Raw genomic sequence first — 22,623 nt, 5'->3', positions numbered from 1 at the left:
AGACCCAAACATGTATCCACCATGCACGCACATCCTCCAGATGCCTGGCCCAGATATGGCCTGGCACTCTGAGCTTTCCTCTACAACTGGCAGAAGAGGCAAACTGGGGCCTCTTGGGATGTGGATGTCTTGGGAGCATTTCACATAGTTCAGTCTTACTCAGTTTGCCAAGTGTTTATTGAGTATCTACTTATCTTTTTTTTTTAATTAATTTATTTTTGGCTGCTTTGGGTCTTCGTTACTACGCGTGGGCTTTCTCTAGTTGCCGTGAGCGGGGGCTACTCTTCGTTGCGGTGCGTGGGCTTATCATTGCGATGGCTTCTCTTGTTGCGGAGCATGGGCTCTAGGCGTGCGGGCTTCAGTAGTTGTGGCATGCGGACTCAGTAGTTGTGCACGGGCTTACCTGCTCCGCAGCATGTGGGATCTTCCCTGACCAGGGCTTGAACCCGTGTCCCCTGCATTGGCAGGCGGATTCTTAACCACTGCGCCACCAGGGAAGTCCTACTTAATTATCTTTAAACCTATATTTTTAGGCTCATATTTTGTGCCAGTCCCTGAAATAAGCATTTTATAAAGATCAGCTCATTCACTTACGTGTGAAGATAGGCAGATCCTTTAAAATAAATTCACCAACACAGTTCCTATCATCCAGAAGCTTATAGAATACTTTGAGGTGTATAATATGTCTGCAGGAAACAGTTAAGAGTCCAAGGCATTGTTTTATTAAGTGCATAAGAGATAGTAAGTGCTTCAGACATTCACGGAAGGGAGAGATCAGTTAGGACTAGAATTGAGTCATGACGATAGTTCTCCGGGGAGACGTGGGGGGGAAGGAAGATAGTTTTTTGAGTAGGAATAATATGGGTTACAGTTTTAGTTATGGTTGACTGGTAGGTATATGAGAAATAAAAGACACACAGGTAAGTCATTGTTCAATGAACAGATGAATGGCTTCAAGCTTCAGGTAGGGTGACCGAACCTAGTTAAGCTGTTGAAGGAGAATAGTTTGTGATGACGACATGTCCAGTTGGAGATGCTTGTGGACACCTGAACTGGAGTGTAGATAAGAAACCGAGGGAGGAATACAGATTGAGAGTCATGGAGTAGAGGTGATCGTGAAGTCATAAGTAGGATGTGTTTCCTAAATGAAGGAGAGTGAAGGCCAGAGTCACGTGAAGTGCACAGGGCTTGCACTTGGGGGCAGAAGGGGTCAGAAAAGGGCACAGAGAAGGGGTGACCAGAGACATGGGAGGAAAGCAAAGAAGTGTCACATCGAGGGGTCAAGGAGTGAGGAGGTTTCCTGGTGTGGCTGCCACCTGTGCCTCTTGATAGCGGGAGGGACAGCAGAACCCTGGACAGGCCAGAGGCAGAACCCAGGGTTCTTCTGGATGAGGACGAAGAAAGGACTCAGTGGAAAGAGGTTTGTTCATTTCATGCTCATAGATAATTTTGCTCAGAGGCCTGGATGTTACTATAGGACGATTGCCAGAGTTGAGTCTTCTTTCGAGTACACTTTATAAAATGGAAAAACACAACAAAAAAATCTGAGAGCCTGTTGAGTTTACAGCACAGAGAGGAATCATTGAGGTCTCAGAACTGTTTCCCTTCCCTGCTGAGAATCCTCTTCTGCAAACTTCCTTGTTTCTGCAAATAATGCACGTATGTTTTCACTTGTCCCCCAGCTCAGATGCAGCCCCACTGCACTCGTAAGCCAGCTGCCCTGACAGAGCTCCATATTATTTGGGAATGTCTGTAGATTTTCAACTGAAATAGAGGCAGGAGAGTCAGCATGCTATGAGCAGATCTGCTTCCAAACCTAATCCCAAATCCACATTCTTTGCGTTGTGTAAGTTGTCCAATGAATGTCCTTATGGCGCATAATGTTGTCATGAGGAATCAGATGTAAATCCACTTCCATTATGTAAACAAGCACTATTTGGATCTCATTCCAGAACCACCATCAGGCTGGAAAAGGGTTAGGAGGTAAGGATGGAAATAGAGGAATTGGGGAAACGTTTTGTTTTGGTTTTTTTTCTGAATTCTGATTAAACCTGTAACTTCTGGAGATTTCTACACACTCAACAAGAGCCCGTCTGGCTTTGGCTTAGCACAGCCTACGTTTTGTTCAGACTTGTTTCTGAAGGGGTTCATTCTGACTAAGAATCAGATTCTTCCAGGTCCTAGACATCAACGGAAGAACGGCAGCAACTTCTGTACGTTTTTGTTGATGTTCATTTCAATGGAGCCGTGCTTATTTTAGTTCAAATCAAATCATAGCATCAAATGTTTATTATTCCCTGAGTAAAATGGAATTGAAAAGTACTTACAGGTGAGTGGCCCCTTGCCCTACATTGATGCAAGTGGCATTTTTTTCCTTCATGATTTCAGCAAGTATCTATCAGGTCCAGTTTATCAGGCAAGGGGATTTTGAGACTACAAAAGGCTGTTTGGAGTGGTATCTATTTTTCAGGAGCTTACAGCCTACGTGGAGAGACAAGAATAACTCAAATAAAAGGATTTTAAAATAATCTGGCTAAATATATAAAGTATTTTATAGTATAGCCTGTGTGCTTAGGAATTCAAAGGAAGTTAAGTAGTATTAAGTGATGCAGTAACCAGAGACGGCTGCTTGGAGGAGGTCGAGTCATGAACTGGATGGACCATATTGGATGGTAGAGTTAAAACTGGAAGAAATATTGAAGCTGGAAAACAGCCTAAACATATACAAAGGTACAGAGGCTTGGTGGAGGTGGAGAATTTGTGTTGCAGAGGATGAAATTGGGTAAACTAATTGGGGTTAGGTTATAGAAAGTCCTAAGTGCCGGACTTACCAATGCTGTGTTCCAGAAGGACGTGGAACCTGTGCAGGTTTCCAGTAGGAGAGTGACGGCATAGAGAGAATGTCCAGTCACCTCTAGCACTCTTTTCTCCATTACCAAGCATTATTTCTTTAGAGCACTTTTCACTCTCTGCAATCAGTATGTATCTGTTTACTTCTTATAGCTCTTGTACTCCACTAGGATGTGAGTGCCTTGAAGTCAGGGACCTTGTCTGTTAGACTCACTGCATGACCCTTCCTAGCATGAGGAAGAATGCATGGTTGAGTAGTGTCTCTCTTTGTCACCATGTCTCTGTCCGTGTCTGTATATATAGCTCTATCTCTGCCCCTGTCTCTACTTTTACTCTCTCTGGAGAAATGTATACTCACAAAGTATTGTGTACAATTTTAAGCTGCTCCCATCACCCCAGACCCATGAAGGACCCTGCAACCAAGTTAGGATCACACATTCTGTTCAAGGAATTTGAGTTCAGCCACCTCTCCATGGCGTCTCCCTCTGTCACCAGGGGAGGGGTTTTTCTTTGGGTCTCTTATTCTTTTTGCCAGTGGGGAAAGGGAAAGAGGGTGAGCAACATGCTTTCTTCATCTCTGTACCTCCAGTGGAGGATGTAGTGGAAGAGGGAATGAGAGAGGATGTCTGGCAGCTTCTTCAACAGGTGGGAGCAGTTAGTACCGAGATGTCTCCAGTGTCTGATTGGAGGTCTGATGTCTCCAGGCCAGGTGAAATATAGGAGGCCGAGTTAAATTTGAATTTCAGATAAACAATGAATAATTTTTTTAGTGCAAGTATAGACTTCTGTTAAAGCAAGTATAAGTATATAAGCATGTCCCCACTATTTCCTGAGACATACTAAAAAGTTACTCATGATTTATCTGATATGCAGATTTAACTGGGTGTCCTGTTTTTTTCCCCCCGAACTCTAATAATCCTAATTAGGATCTAAGGGCTTTTACAAGGTCCTAAAGGCACCATCACATCTACTGACTCAGTCCTCTGTTAATACGCATACAACCCATCTACGCCTTCCCTTCCTTTCAATTCTATTTCCATAGTCCCCTGCAAATTGTCCCTTAAGTCACAAAGATTTTGTTGTGTGCACGGAGCCGGAATCTCTCCTTATTGTGATTTTCCAACTTTCTGCTGAGATTTCCTGCTGAGATTTCTGGGATGCAAACAGTGAGGGTAGTTTGCTATCAGTGGTTCCCTTTAGAAAAGAGTGGAGAGCTGTTCTAGCTGGGAAGGGCAAAAATGGGGCTGATGGTGGAGGGGCAGAGGAATGCCTGGTTAAGGGAGGGTGTTAGCTGATGTTGAAGCATGAACAGTTGGCAGTCACGTGGGAAACAGTGAGAAAACAAGCCCTATCGCGATGTGCCCGACTGAGGGTGGGGTTGTTAGGAAAAATGGAATGTGGTAGCTCCCTGGAGTATTTTCTGCTGTAAACAGGAAGTTCGTCTTCTGCCGTTGCAACAGGTGATGATACAATTTCATGTCTTCCCTGGAGATGCTTTTCAGAGTAGCAGAATTTTAAAAACAAATTCTATGTGGTTATATTAAATCGAATATGAGACTCACCTCCCTCTAATATCATTGTAATAATTCAGAGACAAACTCTAGGGGAGATGATTAATTCCACATAGGTGTTACTCTCTTTAAGGAAACAGACTCTGTAAACTTACAGAGCCAAAGGGGAGTAGTGGTGAATTCATCTGAAAGAAAGGAAACTTTCAAAATGAAAGCTTTTCAGGTGGAAATTGGTGATACTAATAATTACGGTAGGAACAACAATGATGACTACTCTTAGCTCAGTTACTACTTAAGCAACTGTGCTTGCTTGGCGTCTTATACTGAATGTATGCATTGCTGCCAGTTTCGCAAACGCTCTGCAAGGTGGCTGTTATTAACACAGTTTTCCATAGGTGGAAACAGTCTCGCAGAGTCACATGGCTGGTGAATGGTGCGCCGAGGGTTTGAACTCAGCAGTTGCTGACTCGAGAGCCCATGCTCCTCTGGGGCCATCTCACCAGCACTGGAGCCAGTGTGTGCAGCATGCAGTGCTGGGAACACTCCCGGGAGGAGGGAACTACGTCCTAGGAATTGCGAGTGTTGAGTCCAGAAATGCTCAAGCAAGGGAGGAATCCTGATTTGAATAAGGGCGCAGGGTGGCGGAATAATCAGAGGAGAAATCTCAGAGTTTGGAAGGTGCTTCAGAGTCCTCAGGGTCCTGAACACCTGAACCACTCCCAGGCCTCATGTGTAGGGTCCTGGCCACCACGACCTCAGCCTTCTGCTGGAGCCTAATGTGTCATCTGTGTGAAATAGGTACACAGCGAACTCACTGGATCCCTATCACAGCCTGATGCCCAGGCTGAGGTTGCCGTATTACATACAGGATGCTCAGTTACATCTGAATTTCAGGTAAACAGCAAACATGTTTTTAGTATAAGTATGTCCCATACAACATTTGAAACATACTTATACTAAGGATTTATTTGTTGTTTATCTGAACTTTGAATGTAAGTGGGCATCGTCTTTTTATTAGCTGTTCCTGATAGCGCTGGTCCAGGCTCCTGCCTCCTTTTGGGATGGGTTTCTGGCCCGCTTGCTTTTCCTCTTCAATCTGAATCTTGTCTGTTAGGCAGGTTAGTAGAGCTTCAGGTCACTTTTAAGCACTCATGTGTTAATTTACTGAATCTTCATACTTAACCCTATGAGTAAGTACTGTTATTATCATTCAGTTTTATAGATGAGACAGTTGAAGTACAGAGAGGTTAAGTAACATGTTCAAAGTCACACAGCAAGTGAGAGGCAGAGGAAGGATTTGAACTGGGCAGTCTAGCTCCAGAATCAGTGTTCTTTTCCACTACCTTGTACCCCCTCTTGTGTAATTGGGACAGAACCAGAAGGAAATACATTGAGACGGAAAGAAAGCATGGTGGAGTGGAGAGAACCGTTCAGTGGCTAGAGCTCAGAGGAAAGAGCAGAGGGTGGAGGAAAGAGAACCTTTCTCACAGGGGCAGAGCAGGTTCTCGGTACCCACCTTCCCTCCGTCCTCCCGAGACCTCCTGATAGCATCCTCTCCACAGCCAGAGGCTCCTGCCGAGCCCTGGGCCACTCACAGCTCTTCCACCCCCTCCCCAAGATATGCTAAATCAGTTTCTCTTTCCCACTGTAGTGTTTTAACCTTCTTCACCAAGTGGAGCCCTGACCAGCGTGCCTCAGGGTTCCTGAAAAGCCTTTTTCACATCAGACAGGACCAAATGGGTCTAATTTCACTACAGTCTTTCTGAAAACACTTATGGGGGACATTTCTCCAAACTCCAGGCTGTGGGAAAGGAAGACTGCACCCCCCGCCCCCTTCATAGACCTTTACTTTGTATTCAACTTGGTGTTTCCTTAAAGGATCAGCTTTAATAGTCTCCCTTAGGCCTGTGTGCCGTGGGGCTCCACCCTGAAGATACAGTGATGGGTAAGAGGTTCCCAGTCTAACTCGTATGGGAACCCCTCAGTCCCCAAGGAGGAAGCACTGTCTTTGCCAGTCCCAACCCACAGTATTCTCTCCAAGGTTAACAGACTCATTTCTTTCTTTTTTTGCGGTACGCGGGCCTCTCACTGTTGTGGCCTCTCCCATTGTGGAGCGCAGGCTCAGCGGCCATGGCTCACGGGCCCAGCCGCTCTGCGGCATGTGGGATCTTCCCGGACCGGGGCACGAACCCGTGTCCCCTGCATCGGCAGGCGGACTCTCAACCACTGCGCCACCAGGGAAGCCCTTCATTTCTTTAACTTATTAGTAGACTTGGCCTTAAAATGACATGTTTTCCTCAGGCTGCCTCCCCCTGGGATTTTCATCTGAGGATGCCCGCAGCTGCACCCCGGAGGACCTCACATGAGGGGCAGCACGCTTTACCCTTCCCAGGGTGCAAGGGAAGTCACACTGCTCTTTGCAATTTCAGTCAACTTGATGCTTTCTTTTATCATTTAATTCTTTTCTTTTTCTGCTTAGGAGGAAGGAATTTCTCCAAGATTTCTATTTGCTTAAGGCTTAAAAAAATGGGATTCTACTATGCATTAGTGTTCTTTTTCAAGCTGCTTTGAGATAACAAGAGAAAGATTTTGTCAAGCTACAGAACTGACTTGAGGACTGGACTTCCAGTCCCCTTCCCCATTTGGGTGTCTGAGCCCTCTCGCCTGCATGCACAGCTGCAGAGGCTGGAGCACAAGCTACCTCATCTTCTAATGTTGTCCATGTTTGCTGTTCTCGAAAGGAACAAGGCAGCCATGTGAAATTGTGAACTCTTCAATAATCCAAAGGGAAACCGGTCGAAATGTGAGAGTAGCTCTGGTGGTAAAGCTGAGAATCAAGAAATGAGAATTCCTTGGGCCTGTATTTCTGTTCCTGTGGATTTGATCTCTATCTGGATTGTGGAGGTAGGAAACAGACTGTTTCACAGATTGAAGGGTACAGGTTTAAAGCTTTGTGATAACCATAGTAGCTAATGTGTTATCTGCTAATTCTGCACATCTCCTGGGTCTGCTTAGCTTTTGCATCCGTATTAGTCTTGGATTAGAGTTGCAGGCTGTAAAAACTAAAAGACACCATAGAGACTGTCTAGTTCAGTCTCTTTCCTGGAAGTCTAACCATGTTGAAGGGTGTCCAAAGTCACAAAGCCAGTAGCGGCACAGCTGGAACCAGGTGTCCTGACCCTCGGTTTGGGGCTTTTTGCTGGTTTTGCTTCATTTGCCCCAGCTTCGTTCTCCGGGCCCTGGGAAGCTGACCCTGATGGCCTGCATTACCTCTGGGCCCACTTACTCTCGGCTTTCCACCTGGGTTTGGTCAATGGGAGGCGAGGCCAGAGGAAAAAGGTGGCTTTCTCCATGGGCACCACGCCCCGCCTTCTGCATCCTCCCGTGCTGCAGTGCTGGGCTCCTTTAAGGCACGGGTCCTGCCGCGGGGTGGGAGGTCTCCTCCACTGCTCTGACTCTTCCCAGCCTCACAGTTCCCTCCCCTTTTCCCCCAGGCCTAGGGGCGGTGATAGCTTCCCTTTCGTTGCCAATCCCTGGGTGCTTCACTGTCCCTTAAATTCTGCACAAAACTGTGCTCGGTGCCTTCCTGAAACTCTCTTCAGTCAAGTCCACTTGAGTGTGTTCTCCCTACCCTGTTGGGTCCTGACAGTTCCAGGCACTTCCCTCCTCCCTGGGCTATTGGATCTTAAATCAGCGGCCTCACCAGCTCCAGGCTTCTGCACTTTCTAATCCCCTGTAGCAGGTGTATCTTGGTTTACACAATAGCTGTGCTCCGGAAACTGCATTAAGTTACACATGTATTAGTTGAGCTGCTACTTTTCTATACTATTTTCATTTCAGATACACATTTTCCCTTCATTTTTGAGTGCCTTACAAGGAGTGGTAGCTCCTAAGACTAGGGACCTATAATCCCACCACAAAAGGAGCAGAGAGCCTCCTCCTATAATAAAGCCTGCATTTGGATCCCAGGGCAAAGATAGACGCCTTTTGGTAAAAGGAGTTCCGCCACCCTGTCCCCTTCTTTTCTCCCTTCAAACTTTTTGCTTATTTGTGAGTTTGGCTTTTTGCCTTTCAAAATGGTTTCAAAAGTGTGGCTCACGTGGACTCTGCTAGTAAAGTAGAAAAGAACATTCCTGATGGGAAGGAAGGGTAGTTATTTTGTTGTATGTTTTTGGTTTTATTTATCTTTATTGAAGTAACATTGACTTCTACTTCTGTATACCCTACAGTGTGCTTACCACCAAAAATTTATTTTCCATCTGTCACCGTACAGTTGGTCCCCTTTACCTACGTTCCCTCCCCCCCGCCCCTTCGTCTCTGATAACCACTATTATGTTGTCTGTATCTAGATGCTTGTTTTCGTTTGGTTTGGTTTGTTCATTTGTTTCTGTTTATTCTTTTTAATATTCCACATATGAGTGAAATCATACAGTATTAGTCTTTCTCTGTCTGACTTATTTCATTTAGCATGATACCCTCAAAGTCCATCCATGTTGTTGCAGATGGCAAGATTTCATCCTTCTTGTGGCTGAGTAGTATTCCAATGTGTGCGTGTGTGTACACATTGGTCTTAGCAATGTCTTTCTAGATCTGGCTCAGACAAGGGAAGCAAAAACAAAAGTAAATAAGTGGGACTACATCAAACTAAAAAGCTTCTGCACAACAAAAGGAAACCATCAAAAAAAAAAATGAAAAGACAACCTACCAAATGGGAGAAATGATACATTCGATAAGGGGTGAATATCCAAAATATGTAAAGAACTCGTACAACTCAACAACAAAAAACCAAGCAAGCCAGTTAAAAAAAAATGGGCAGAAGTGCTTGCTTTCTTAAGAGGGCAATGCCTCACTTGTGTGATTGGCATCTGGGCATGGAAGTTTGGGCATCTCCAGCAAAGTGGAGAGGCAGTGTGGGTGGGGAAAGAGCTTTCAGAGGTAAGCCCTAACAGGTGGTGCCCATGAGACGAAGTGCCCACCAGTGATAACTCAGAGTTCCTGGGGAAGACGGCTCCACTCCCCTTGGCTTCTTTTTTTGCTTTCCTTCTCGCTTGAAATTAGAAGCTTGTTTACTTCAAGTAGAATTCAAGAGGGGTGAGTGAGAGAACTGAATCCTCATCTTCACAATTTTTAGATTCCAGAATCTAAGAAAAGGTGACCCAATTTTAACAGCAGCTGATAAATCAAAATCTAGACTTACAAAATATATAAATCAAGGGGCAGTCTTACAAAATATGTAAATCAAGGGTCAATCTTTCCCCATATGAAACACTTTTTCATTTCACAGTAAGAAAAGGTCTTTATATCCCCTGAGTATTTCAAATCACTGACTATACCTGGTAGAGGTCAGGGAAACGCCAAGTTCATGTGTTCGCGTCCACTGTCTTTAGAAGAGCAACCATTAGAGAAGAGAAGTAACTATGGGGTCAATGGGCAGATAGGATTCCATATACCAAGGCTTATTTTGTGCCTGATTTCAGGAGCATAATGTCAGGCTCCACCTGTGGGTCTTTCTCATTTTTCCCTGCTCTTGGCAGGATCTCTGCCAGTGGGATCAGGGCCCCAGAGGCAGGACTGGGGAACTGTAGCTGACTCCTCTTCATGGTGTTATGAGAAGCTGCTTAAATGCAAGGCCAGAGTTCAGCCTTGAAGAAACTGGGGTACTTTGCTTATTGTTGATTTTGACAAGACTTTGGGGTTGTGGAGGAGTTGGGTCACAGGAAGAAGGTAGAAGAGCAGGGACTAGAAATAGCTGTTTCCAAACCTTCGATTTCATGAACACACATCCTTCCCCCCTAAAAGAGCAGCATTGGATCACAAACCAATCTTAACATTTATGCAGCACAGGGGAACCCAGGTCTCACCTGAGGTATGCTGGAAAAAAAAGTCTCCTTTAGAAGGGTCCCTTTCACTTGAAGATTTGGAGTGAAGAGTTAAGTAGGTGATAAGTAATTTAAAATACGTTATTTTCAAAGTAATCAACACAGGTATAACATAAAGTAGGATACAAAATTCAGAAGAAAGTACTTCATGTGTTTCAATAAAACCGTGGGACATCAGAGAAATTTTACACTTACGCTGACCGCCTTGGGGTACCCCTAGAGGTATGACTTCATTCTCGGGAGTATTTTCATTGAAAAATTACAGAACTGGTCTAGAGATGAGGCTTCAAACAGTTCATAAAAGGTAATATAGGCTTTCTGGTAAGGAAGCTTCAAGATTTATTACATTGAAAGGAAGATCGTGTGTCGTAAGGAAAGCGGTGATCCAAGTTCAGCCTTAGTCATTGAAAAGAACTGAGAATTCTCATTGCAGGTATATTCCTATACTTAAAAAGAAACCCCAATTTTTTATTGAATTTTTGAATTTTATTTTATTTATTTATTTTTTATACAGCACGTTCCTTTTTTTTTAAAAACACCTTTATTGGAGTATAATGGCTTTACAGTGGTGTGTTAGTTTCTGTAGGTTCTTATTCGTCATCTATTTTATATACATCAGTGTATGCATGTCAATCCTGATCACCCAATTCATCCCACCACCCCCACCCCCCTGCTGCTTTCCCCCATTGGTGTCCATACGTTTGTTCTCTACATCTTTGTCTCTGTTTCTGCCCTGCAAACCAGTTCATCTGTACCATTTTTCTAGGTTCCACATGTGTGTTAATATACGATATTTGTTTTTCTGACTTACTTCACTCTGTATGACAGTCTCTAGATCTATCCACGTCCTACAAATGACCCAATTTCGTTCCTTTTTATGGCTGAGTAATATTCCATTGTATATATGTACCACATCTTCATTATCCGTTTGTCTGTTGATGGGCATTTAGGTTGCTTCCATGACCTGGCTATTGTAAATAGTGCTGCCATGAACACTGGGGTGCATGTGGCTTTTTGAATTACGGTTTTCTCTGGGTATATGCCCAGTAGTGGGATTGCTGGGTCATATGGTAATTCTATTTTTAGTTTTTTAAGGAACCTCCATACTGTTCTCCATAGTGGCTCTATCAGTTTACATTCCCACCAACAGTGCAAGAGGGTTCCCTTTTCTCCACATCCTCTCCAGCATTTGTTGAAGAAACCCAGATTTAATGAACACATTCCTTGCAGTCAAAAACTGGTAGAAAAAAAAAAAATGGTAGAGTGCGGCCTGATTTCTGCACAGTTGTTTTGATTGGGGCATAGAGTTTTTACAGATGTGTTTTGAGTGCCTCATTTGTTGGGGTGGGGCAGTGGATCTCGTCTCCTCTCTTGAGCCGCAGTCCTCCTCCCTATAGCCTTACTTTGGGCAACCTCATTTGTTTGGATTTCTTGATTGTCTCCTAAAGGCAGTTGAGTGTGCTACCCTTGCATTGATCAAATTCTAAGCAAAGGCTGGGGTGAAGTGGGGGCGGGAGCTAGAATCTTAGTCTGCAAGAAAAGAGAGCATTGGATTATGAGTAGCACTTTCGGATGGCTGGGAACGGGACAGACCAGGCACGGAAATTGTGGACGTAGAGGAGGGTCTCAAGCGCGGAAATTGCTAATCATCTGTGGTCCCACAGCTAACCAAACAGCAGGACAGGAAGTCTAAAACCCAACAAGTGATTGAGAGTGGTAAGTGATCTTGATCATCATCACATGTCCCAGAGTCTGAGCTCCTGCTCTGCTCTGGGCTCTCTGTCCTTTCCACGATCCCAGAAAACAGAACAAGGACAAGGGGATGGGAAAGTGGAGTCCAGTGCTAGAGTTCCCGAAGTGCAAAGGGAGTGTGTGCTCGGTCTGTCACAGCTGTCTTTTTGGTTATTGTTGTATTTTTCTTTCTTTAAAAAAACCCACTTTATTGAGTTATGATTGACATGCAAAAAGCTGTATGTTTTTGATGTTTACAGTTTGATGGGTTTGGAGATAAGTATACACCTGTGAAACCATTACCACGATATATGCCATAAACCTATCCATCACCTCTAACAGTTTCCTCCCACCTTCTTATTTGTTACTACTACTAGTACTATGATTATTATTATCATCTTATAAGAACACTTGACATAAGATCTACCCTCTTACAGAGTTTATAAGTATACAATAAATTTTATTGCCATTTGATTTTTAAAAAAATTTCATTGAAATATGGGGCTTCCCTGGTGGCGCAGTGGTTGAGAGTCCGCCTGCCGATGCAGGGGACACGGGTTCGTGCCCTCCGGGAGGATCCCACATGCCACGGAGCGGCTGGGCCCGTGAGCCATGGCTGCTGAGCCTGCGTGTCCGGAGCCTGTGCTCCGCAACGGGAGAGGCCACAACAGTGAAAGGCCCATGTACCGGAAAAAAAAAAAAAAAAAAATTATTGAAATATAGTTGATTTACAACGTTGTTATTTTCAGGTGTACAGCAAAGTGATTGGGTTATACACATATATTCTTTTTTTACTTTCTCTTCCATTATAGGTTATTACAAGATATTGAGTATAGTGCCCTGTGCTACACAGTAGGTCCTTGTTGGTTATCTATTACAATACAGTATTGCTAACTGTAGGAACTGTGCTGTACAGTAGATCTCTAGGATGTATTCACTTGTATAATAGAAACTTTGGACTCTTTAATACCTCGCTATTTCCCCTCCCCCAGGCTCTGGATGCCGCCATTCCATTTCTGTTGCTGCCATCTCTCACCCTTGCATGTATCAGTCTCTCTCACCATCTGACAACAGGAGAAATTATCATTTTGCATCGCAAGCATCACAGAATCTTAACTCTTAGACCTGGAAGAATCTTGCTAGGCTATCAGGTCCAGCCCCCGATTCCAAGAAAGTAAGGTATCATTACCCACGGTCCAAAAGGCAGCTCAGGCCAGAAAAAAGCCTTAGACACTTAGAATGTTAGGGCGAAGAGGACCTTAGAGGTCATTCAGTTCCCTCTCCTAATTTACAGACAAAGGAGCTGTTTGCAGAGGGTCATCAAGGAGAGAAGATAGCAATACCAGAGTTAGAACCTGTTTGCAAGCCAAGGCTGTTTGTACCACACCAGGAACCCTGAGCTGTCTTTTAAAAAGTGGCCTCACCTGGTGAATCCATTTGAGTTGCATGTTTCTCTTTGGGCTCAGCAAACGTCCATTACGTCCATTTGTTCAGGCTCTGATTTTGAGTGGAATCTGTAGAAAAATCAGGTTTGGTGCTCTCTTTCTCCCTCTGCTGGCTCTCAAGGCTGATTCCCTGAAACTGACGTAGATATTTGGGCAATGAAATGACTTGAAATAAAATGGAGACATGCATGTGGGTTGCTTTAGAAACAAGGCAGAAATCTACATTTTTTTCTCTAACAGGCAAAACCAATCCAATGGAAGCTTGAACATATATATGCATATATATATATATAAAATGTATTTCCAACTCTTCCACCCCCACCCCCACCTCCCGGTTTCTCTTGGCTACACACAATGGCAAAGCAAAAATGGAAAACTTGAAAAAAAATAAAAAAGTTGATAGCGTTTCTATGATTCAGCTGACAATTTGCTACGGTATCCAGGGAGACAGTTTCTCACATACATTAGCATAATGTGAAATGGCAGCTAGAACCAGAATTTACTGCCTAAGCAACTCAGCCTGAACAGCCTCTGACGACAATGCAATTTAAAGGAAATCCAACTATTAGACTTTAGTGACTGATACAGCCCTGAAACCTCTTCATTTTAAACATATGGGGTCCAGTTTGTCCCCTCATTTTACTCCCCGTTCTTGGAGCAGATGGCTGGGGTTCAAGGTTAGCAAAGAAAGACATTGTGGCTAGTTGAGATCCAGTATAACATTTGGCCAGCGTCAGCTCACTCCAGTCCTGTTATCACCAAAATGCATTTTCTTTCTCTCTTGATTTTTCTTTGAAATTTTCCATTTCCGTTGGTATCCAAATGCTGACATTTTTCCTTCCTGTATTTTCCCCATGAGCCTTGACACGAGAATGTATCTCCTTGCTCTCGTTATCTGGACACCAGACCACTGCAGATAGCAGCACAACCTTGAAAAGGGTTTTATTTCTCAGCAGGGGAACCCAGCGAGCCTGGGGAAGACATCCTAACAGGTGTGAATCCTGAAGATTCAGAGGTTGTCATGGACCGCACTCTCCCTGGCCTCTGGCTTCCGCAGCATTCCTCTGGCTCCTCTTTTCCCTCCCTCTGTCTATAGAATTTCCTCCCCTGAGTTGAGGATCCGGCTCAGCAGAATGGTGACTATGACATTTTTGAGGCAGATGAGACACATGGACACAGGTGGTGGTTTCCCAGGTATGGTTTTCCAGATGATATCCCTGTAATCTACCTCCAGTCTGCCACCTCTGTGACTACCTATGCCAGACTTAGAAGTCCCAGATGCCCCAGAGGCAGGAGCTCACCCATGTTGAGCATGGAGGTCAGAGGACAGAGAGAGGGCTGAGGGGTCCATCTATACACACAAACTCAGAGATTGTAGATCATCAAGACCCCACAAGGTCTTGCAAGTGGACATGGAGTAACAATTTTAGGCTTTGAGGCTCAATTTCTGATGACAGGGAATGATCCAAGGGTGCAGTTTTTCAGTTTCTTAGAGATGTCCCTAGCGCACATGGAACCCACCTGCCCACCTGAAGGAGTTTTCCCAATGGTCTCTGAAATGTTAGAGGAATAGCTGACAAGACTGTTCTCACTTCTGACACCAATTGCAAGTTCAGGAGCCCCCAAGAGCTCTCTTAGTATCGATAATTCACTAGAATGTCTCATAGAATGTTCTGAAAGCTGTTATGGTTACGGTTTATTACAGTGAAAAGATACAAATTAAAATCAGCCAAGGGAAGAAGCACAAAGGGCAGAGTCCAGGAAGGTTCCAAATGTGGAGCTTCCAGTTTTCCTCTCTCTGTGGAATCATGGGCACCATTGCTTTCTTGGCATCAATGTAATGATAATATGTATGGAGTACTGTCAACCATGGCAGCCCATTGATCCTTGGCGACCAGAGTTTTTATTCAGGCTCCATCATGTAGGCATGGTTGACCGACCACAGGGTTGATCTCAGTCTCCAGCCCCTCCTGAGGCTGAGCTGATACCACGTGACCCGAAGCCCCAACTCGAAGTCACCTTATACTATCCTTTATGACGCTAGGCCCCAGGCAGACAGACCCCTGTCAGGTGTTATGTGCCATGGGCTTAGAGAATTGCCTCCCAGAAGCCCATGGCGAAGGCCAGACCTCTCTTAGGGCAAGGTTGATGCTTTACCACGCAGCCTGTCTTTAATGCTGAATGAGCTGCAGAAATCTGTTCAGTTAAGCCTGGGTGTTCCTGACCTGTATGAGGCAAGTGGCCATTGTGAAGATGGAGGTGAAAGAACTGTAAATGAGGGACTGGGATGAGAAAAAAAAACTGTCGTTGGAAAGGAAGAGGGGCTGCTGTGAAGACATGAACTTCAATATTACGTCTGAATAGAGTGGGAGACATGAAACCCGATGGGTTTGTGAAATTTTTCAGGTAGTGATTTATTCTTTGATTTTGTCCACAAGATGTGTGTTAAACCAGGGATAAATATATCTTAACCTTCAGGGTTGAGAGCTAGTTTTCCCAAAAAGGCAAGATGAATTGGGGTCCACGGGTAGAAATAATGTGTTCTAGAGTCAATGGAGGCATTGCTTTCTCTGTACGTTTATTCAGGCAATACAGAAATCAAGGGGCATAGGATGAAATGGGCTATGTTTTGTAAGCATGTCAATAGTAATGACTGTTATAAACAGTAACGACTACCATTTATAGAGTGCTTCTAAGTGCTAAGCACTGTTAAATTATTTACCAACATTATCACATTTAATTATTTGGACATCACTATGGGGTAGGTATTATCTGAGTTTTCTACATGTGAAAATTGAACCTTAGTGTAGTACTTTAAGCTAAGTAATTAGCTTAAAGGATCACAAGTGACAGTTAAGATTCAAACCCAGGTCTTTCTGACATTGTGCTTAACCTGCTACAAGTCCTCATGATGGACATAGTTAACGTGGTCTACAGGGTAGAGAGAAACCTCTGGTTTAGTGGTTTGATATTTAATGTGTTTATTTCAGAAGTGGCTTCAAAAAACTGTGCATCTGCTAAGAATGAGGCTGGGTCCACCAGGACTTCTGGGAGGCAAGAAGTTGCTAATTACTTGTTAATTACTTGCAAGGGCCAAGGTGATGGGGTTGGTGGGGGGACAACTGAGTCTCGTGGCTTCATGACAGTGGTGCAGACTTAACCTCGGACTCAGCTCCCGGGTAGGGTGGCATGTTCAAGGCCTGTCCATCTACACCAGGAAGGTGCTGTAGGGATCTTGCTAGGATGGGATTTACAGATTAAGAATATAAAATGAAGGTGGAAATAGATAGTGTTAGAATCCTCTAGATTCATGCTCCCTGAGGGCAGGAAGGGTGTGTCATTTATTATTCTATCTCCATCTAGCACAGTGCTGGCACCCTGGGGAAGTTTAATGAATGTTCGTTGAATAAATGAATGGGTAGGTATGTGAGGTAGTTAGGTGGGGCTCATCTTTTCTGGGATTGGGTTAGATGAAGGATGAAGAAGCAGGATCAGCTTTTTGGCCACTTTATGTATTTTCAAAAGGTGCCCAGGTGCTGTCAAAATAATACTTGATATTGCTGTGGCCCTTTATGGTTTTAAGATACTTTTATGTACGTTATTCCATTTGATCCTCACCAGCGTCCTTCGAGTTAAGTTTTATTGTGTTCATATAAGTGGGGGGGACCCTGGAGGTTTACAGAGGTTAAATGACTTGCTGAAGGCCTCATAACTCATAAAGGACCAAGAAATTGTAACCCCCAAATCCAGTGCTCTTTCTAGGACCTCAGAAACGATGGTGGGCACAGGTTACAATGGTGTTCCTCCAGCCCCCTGCCTGCTAAATATGGTCATGATGGCTATCAACTTCCCCTTCCTGACAGTAGATTTTAATTGATTGCAGAGTGCATTCTTGTGACAACAGGTCGGGTTTCTCCAGCTAATGAGTCTTTGCCAGTTGGACTAAAGCTCTCCAGTACTGGCCCCAGGTATGGCCTGGCTGGGGGATTGGGGTCCTCCATGAGCTTGTCCTGGGGATCCTGAGGTTCCTCCTCCTTGAATTCCTTCTGCTCTGTCATCCAGCCCATCCTGGAGCAGGATCAGGGCTTCTCATGGCGGAGACCTTAACCAGAGTGGCTGCTTGGGGACTAAATGAGATAAAGTCTCTTAAGTTTCTTGAGAAAAATATTGAAACTTGGAACCCCAAATGGTGCTGTAGCTTTGAGCAGTCCCTCTTCTGATATAACTTGTTTGGGGGTCACCTACCCTTGGCCTCCTCTTCCTCCGTGTTAGGTTGGCCCTGGCTTCAAGCCAGCATCCTCCAGGGCACAGGCGTAGATGTGGGCATCCCTGGTTAATGTACTGACATCAAGCATCAGGCTGAAAACCAAGCCACGTCTGCAGAGTCTGGAGTGGTTACAGAGCCCAGAGGCGGGCGTTCTGTGCCGCAGCTCTGCTGGCTTCAGCCACTGTGGAGCTGCCCTGTTCTCTGGGCTTTGCTGGCTTTCTTGCTCTGGCATCTGGGATAGCCTCATAGTTAATTCATGCTGTGTTCTTCTCTGGGTCATGCTTTTCTTTCTTTCTTTCTTTTTTTTTTTTTTTGTGGTACGCGGGCCTCTCACCGCCGTGGCCTTTCCCATTGCGGAGCACAGGCTCCAGACGCGCAGGCTCAGCGGCCATGGCTCACGGGTCCAGCCGCTCCGCGGCATGTGGGATCTTCCCGGACCGGGGCACGAACCCGTGTCCTCTGCATCGGCAGGCGGACTCTCAACCACTGCGCCACCAGGGAAGCCCCATGCTTTTCTTTAAGAGCCTCTTCAGGGCTGTGCTGGCCTGATTCTCTACTCTTCATCCTGTAACTGGGTCGGGGGAGGAGCTGGCCTGACAACCATTTCACCTGTGGAACCTAGCTGGTACCTGCACTTAGCAAATGCTTAATTAAATGTTTTCAAAGTTCCCCCTGAAAGTCAACATTGGAGCTCTTAAGGGAGTACGAGGCTTGTTTTCCCCAGCTAGGGGCACTGTATCCTGTGCCACTCGTGTTTATGGCAGAGCTACAGAATTACATTGAGAGCCGTATTTCTCACTGGCCATCAATAAGAAGTGCAGTGACTGTCCAGACATTCACGATAGGATGGATTCCCTCAGATAGGATATGTTAATGTCTTTTGATTACAGAGCTGTGGTCCCTGAAGTACTATAAAAATTGTGTGGCTTTAGGGTCTAGTAGCAGCAATGAAGACCCTTGGGGAAACACCTGGTTCAACTTCTGATTCTTGTATGGTCAGTCCGCAGCTCTAGGGAGTCCCTGGTTTGAGCTGAGATGCTCAGGTGGGCAGCTCAGCTCTGGGAAGAGGAGACTCCAGAATGATAAGAAAATGACATTCAGGAATTTTCTTTGAGTACATTCTCTTTTGTTCCTAAAATCTGATGCAGTTTAGCAACATATATATTCAACCACCATTTAACATCATCCTTGTTTGTCAGATATATTCACCAAAAGTCATTTCACTACTTTCAGTGTTTTTTTGGGTACTGCTGTTTTTACCATTCTTCCTGAAAGCAGCGTTTCTAATTAAAATATGGGCTTTTTTTAAAAAAAACAGAACACGGCATAATTCCAGTTGAAGCTTAATCAAAATGTTGCAAAGAAAGATAAGTTTTCTTTCTAAGCCTTCTAAAAACCGAAGCCATAGCTCTTGCTGACCTTTCCTGCTACGTGTTACCATGTCCTTAGGGCCATGTCATTCTCACTCTGGTACCGAGAAGAAAATGCCATTACACTTTGGCCGCTCAGCCAGCCGGGCAGCGCAGGTGTTCACCGGAAGATTGCTTCCCTGCTCAGCCTTGTCAGTGCCTCCTGTGCCTTCCAGAACTTCCTGGTTCTAGTTCTGTGTGTTTCTGCTGGACCATCATTGTTGTGAGCCTTGACACTAGCCCACAGGCAGCCACTTTGGAGGTGTGCTTGTTCCTGAACGCTCTAAGACAGGTCTATCTGACACGGGCTCTAAAAGTCTCCCCTGGGACGTTGCAGGGACAGTTGACCATATCCTCGGTTTGCCTGTTGCCCCAGTAACAGAGGAGTCCCTACCCCTGCATCGGCTCCCTGATGAGGCAAATCCCACCCTCTCTGTAGACGGCTGTATCCATGTTCCAGTGAGTGTTGTTCCTGCATCACTGGGTCTTCTGAAAAGCTGGGGTTGGGGAAGCTGTCGGTTGTCTCGGCCTTCAGGAACTCTGGTTTTCTGTGGCTTCCTGACGGGGAGGATCACAAGGTACCATCCTCAGGTATTTCCCGGCATTGGTTTCCTTCTGACATTCCTTTTATGGGGTTTTTAAAAGAGTGTAAGTAGTTTAGGAGCTGGGCAAGGGTGAGTGGACTCCACTTGTAGTAGCCACTGAGAGGGGGGGGCCCCAAGTGTGGGGAAGAGTCAGACGTGCTGACCGTGACCCTCTTTTCCTGTGTCACTCCCTCACGTTCATTTTCACGGCAAGCAGCATGGAGCTCCATGACCCATTTCCTTTCTCCAGTCATTAAGTTGCTATTGCAAAACAAGGTCCCTCCATTTTTTTTTTTTTTTTTTTGCGGTATGGGGGCCTCTCACTGTTGTGGCCTCTCCCATTGCGGAGCACAGGCTCCGGACGCGCAGGCTCAGCGGCCACGGCTCACGGGCCCAGCCGCTCCGCGGCATGTGGGATCTTCCCGGACTGGAGCACGAACCCGCATCCCCTGCATCAGCAGGCGGACTCTCGACCACTGAGCCACCGAGGAAGCCGCCGGTCCCTCCATTTTTGATCTCCGCTCTAGCATAGAGCTCAACCCAAGGGTTGCCTGTGTTCCTCTATAACCTTGAAAGTAAAATGATAGTTAACATGTACTGAGGGTTTACTCTCGGTTCTGGGTGGTTCTGCTAAGTGCTTCATTTGCATGATCTCCTTTACTCTTCGCAACAGTCCTGGGAGCTAGGTTCCTCTAGTATCCCCCTTTTACAGTGAGAAAACGGAGGCTCAGAGAGGCCTAGCAACTTGCCCAAGGTCACACAGCTTGCAAGTGTCGGGATTTGACTTGCTTTCCCACCAGGCAGGACTGCCCTACTCTGCCTCACCTTCATGTCCTTGGACATATTGTCCCCTTGCTCAGGCCTCCTTCCTTCCATGCTGCAGTGCCCAGCTCCACACCCGGCCCTTCTGTGAACGCTAGACAGAAGCGAGCTCTTACATAGACTCCTGTGGCTCACATAGCTCAGCTGCTTAACCATTCACCACATTGTGCTATAGCGCACTTTCATGTCTCCGGTCTCTAATTGGGTGGCACCTTTTCAGAAGGCAATTCCTAGTGCGTTTCGCTTCTCCTGCAGTGATGAGTATACGTTCCCACATAGTACGTGTTCAACAAATCCTGCTCGTTGATGATGTTACTTTAAATTTGGGCCGTTACCTATGAAGGCAGGAATGCATTTTGCTGAATTGATGTTGTGTGGCCCAACTGGAGGATTTTACTGACATCATTTACTTTCCCCCCTTATTTAATAAGTAATTTATTTCTAAAACAAAGAAGGAATAATCTGTATCTATTTCTATGAAATGATTTATTGCAAACAAGAAAAATGGTTTAGACCTGCTAATGTCAAATCTATAAATAATGTTCTGTATCAACTCTGCTGTCTCTGGAGAAAAAACAAAATTCCCATTTTGAAACCTAATTTTGGGTCACTCCACCAGAGTCTGTCCCCTTGTGCTGGGGATTATGTCACCAGGCACAACCTTTTTTCTGCTCCAAAATTCAGGGGTTCTGAGAACTCCCCTCCACCCACCTGCTAGGGGGCTCCGCTCACCACCTCACTCTCCCCTTTCCGGGATGTGACTTGTGGACATGGTAACGGTGGCTTGTGCTAAAACAAAAAATTCTATAGAAATGACCTTCTCAAACCTTTGTGGTCCCTGGGATATAATGAGTGAGTGAGAAATTGTGACATTTTTGTAGAGATATTAGGGCACAAAGAAGAGACTGATCTAAGACATTAAAAAAAACCAAAACAAAATACGGCATTCTACAAATTGGTAATTATTAGCCATCTAAACAGATACTGTCTCAACAAACTGACCATTAATTACAACTGGAGAGAGACTGTGCATTTGATTTCCTGCTCTGGTGTGCTCCAGTTATAAGCGTCAAGCAGGTCTGCCAGAAGCTTCTGTGCCCAGTACTGTCCCAGGAGCCGTGAAGGGTCCCTAGAAGCCCCTGTCCAAGTATCAGGCCTCTCCCAAGACAAGACAGTTGAAAGCAATATCTGAATAAGTAAAGACACATGTGGCTGGAGTTTTTACTCATATGTGCAATGGGGCATCTAGATATAACACAGTGTTGAATAGTTTGTCATGTGACTCTCCACTAGTCTTCAGGAGCTTCACATGACAGGGGACTTACGTACAGCATCTCCAATAAAATAATTGGAGAGCATCTGTCCTTGAAACCCTGTCAGGGAAGGATGGGAGTGCCATCTTCAGCTTCCAGAGGAGGTGCTCGTGGATGGGTTTCATTGAAGGATTTTTGGTACTTGAAAGCAGGATAAAGGAGGTGTAGACCGCTCTGCTTGGGTTAATTTTCCTTGCCCATAATGTGAGTCGCTTCATCAAAGTCTCTTCTGCATATAAGGTTCTACGATTTCTTTAATTCCATTATAAGGTTCTTGGAAAAACTGCGATACATAGAGAATGCAGGAAAAGCCCTTTTTATATACATACTTAAAAGAATTCATTATTGCTCCATCAGTGACAGAGTGTGTCTCAAGGCCTTGGTCTGGCATGTGTGGAGACAGCATTGCTGCAGAGAACAATACTTTGTGAAGGTGCGGAGGCATCTCCACGTAGGATAGATGTGTTCATGGAAAGTTGCGTGTTAACTGCATATGGGCACGTCAAGTCATATTTTAAATACACTAAAGGGGGCTTTTATAAAAATCCGTGACAGGCCATTTTGTAGAGAGAACCCCATTTTTAAAGAAGATGATGATTCTCTGTTTTGGTTAATCTGAATGATCACAGATTTGCTCCAAGTATTTCTCCTATGTGATGGCCTGTACTAGAAATGCTAAGGGAACATGGGGGCAATGCAGTGCGTCATGGCGTGTGGACGCACTGAGTCTTGAGGAGGCGGAAGGCAATGATGGCGACCAGGGAGGGGGCTGGTGATTTATGGAGAGCAGAGTGTGTCTGGATGCAAGCAGC

General features: G+C 45.1%; 1 protein-coding gene across 2 annotated transcripts in view; it reads left to right on the top strand.

Annotated features, from left to right (window-relative positions):
* The window catches only part of TMEM178B (transmembrane protein 178B), a gene marked incomplete at both ends in the record, with an annotated part of 362,181 nt that overhangs the window by 143,894 nt on the left and 195,664 nt on the right, over nucleotides 1-22,623 (top strand). The window lies entirely within an intron of this gene.

The sequence above is a fragment of the Grampus griseus genome (assembly GCF_964374135.1).
Source record: "Grampus griseus genome assembly, chromosome: 9".
Lineage (NCBI taxonomy): Eukaryota > Metazoa > Chordata > Mammalia > Artiodactyla > Delphinidae > Grampus > Grampus griseus.
Note: the sequence above shows the minus strand (reverse complement) of the source record. Positions and strands in the feature narration are given on the sequence as shown.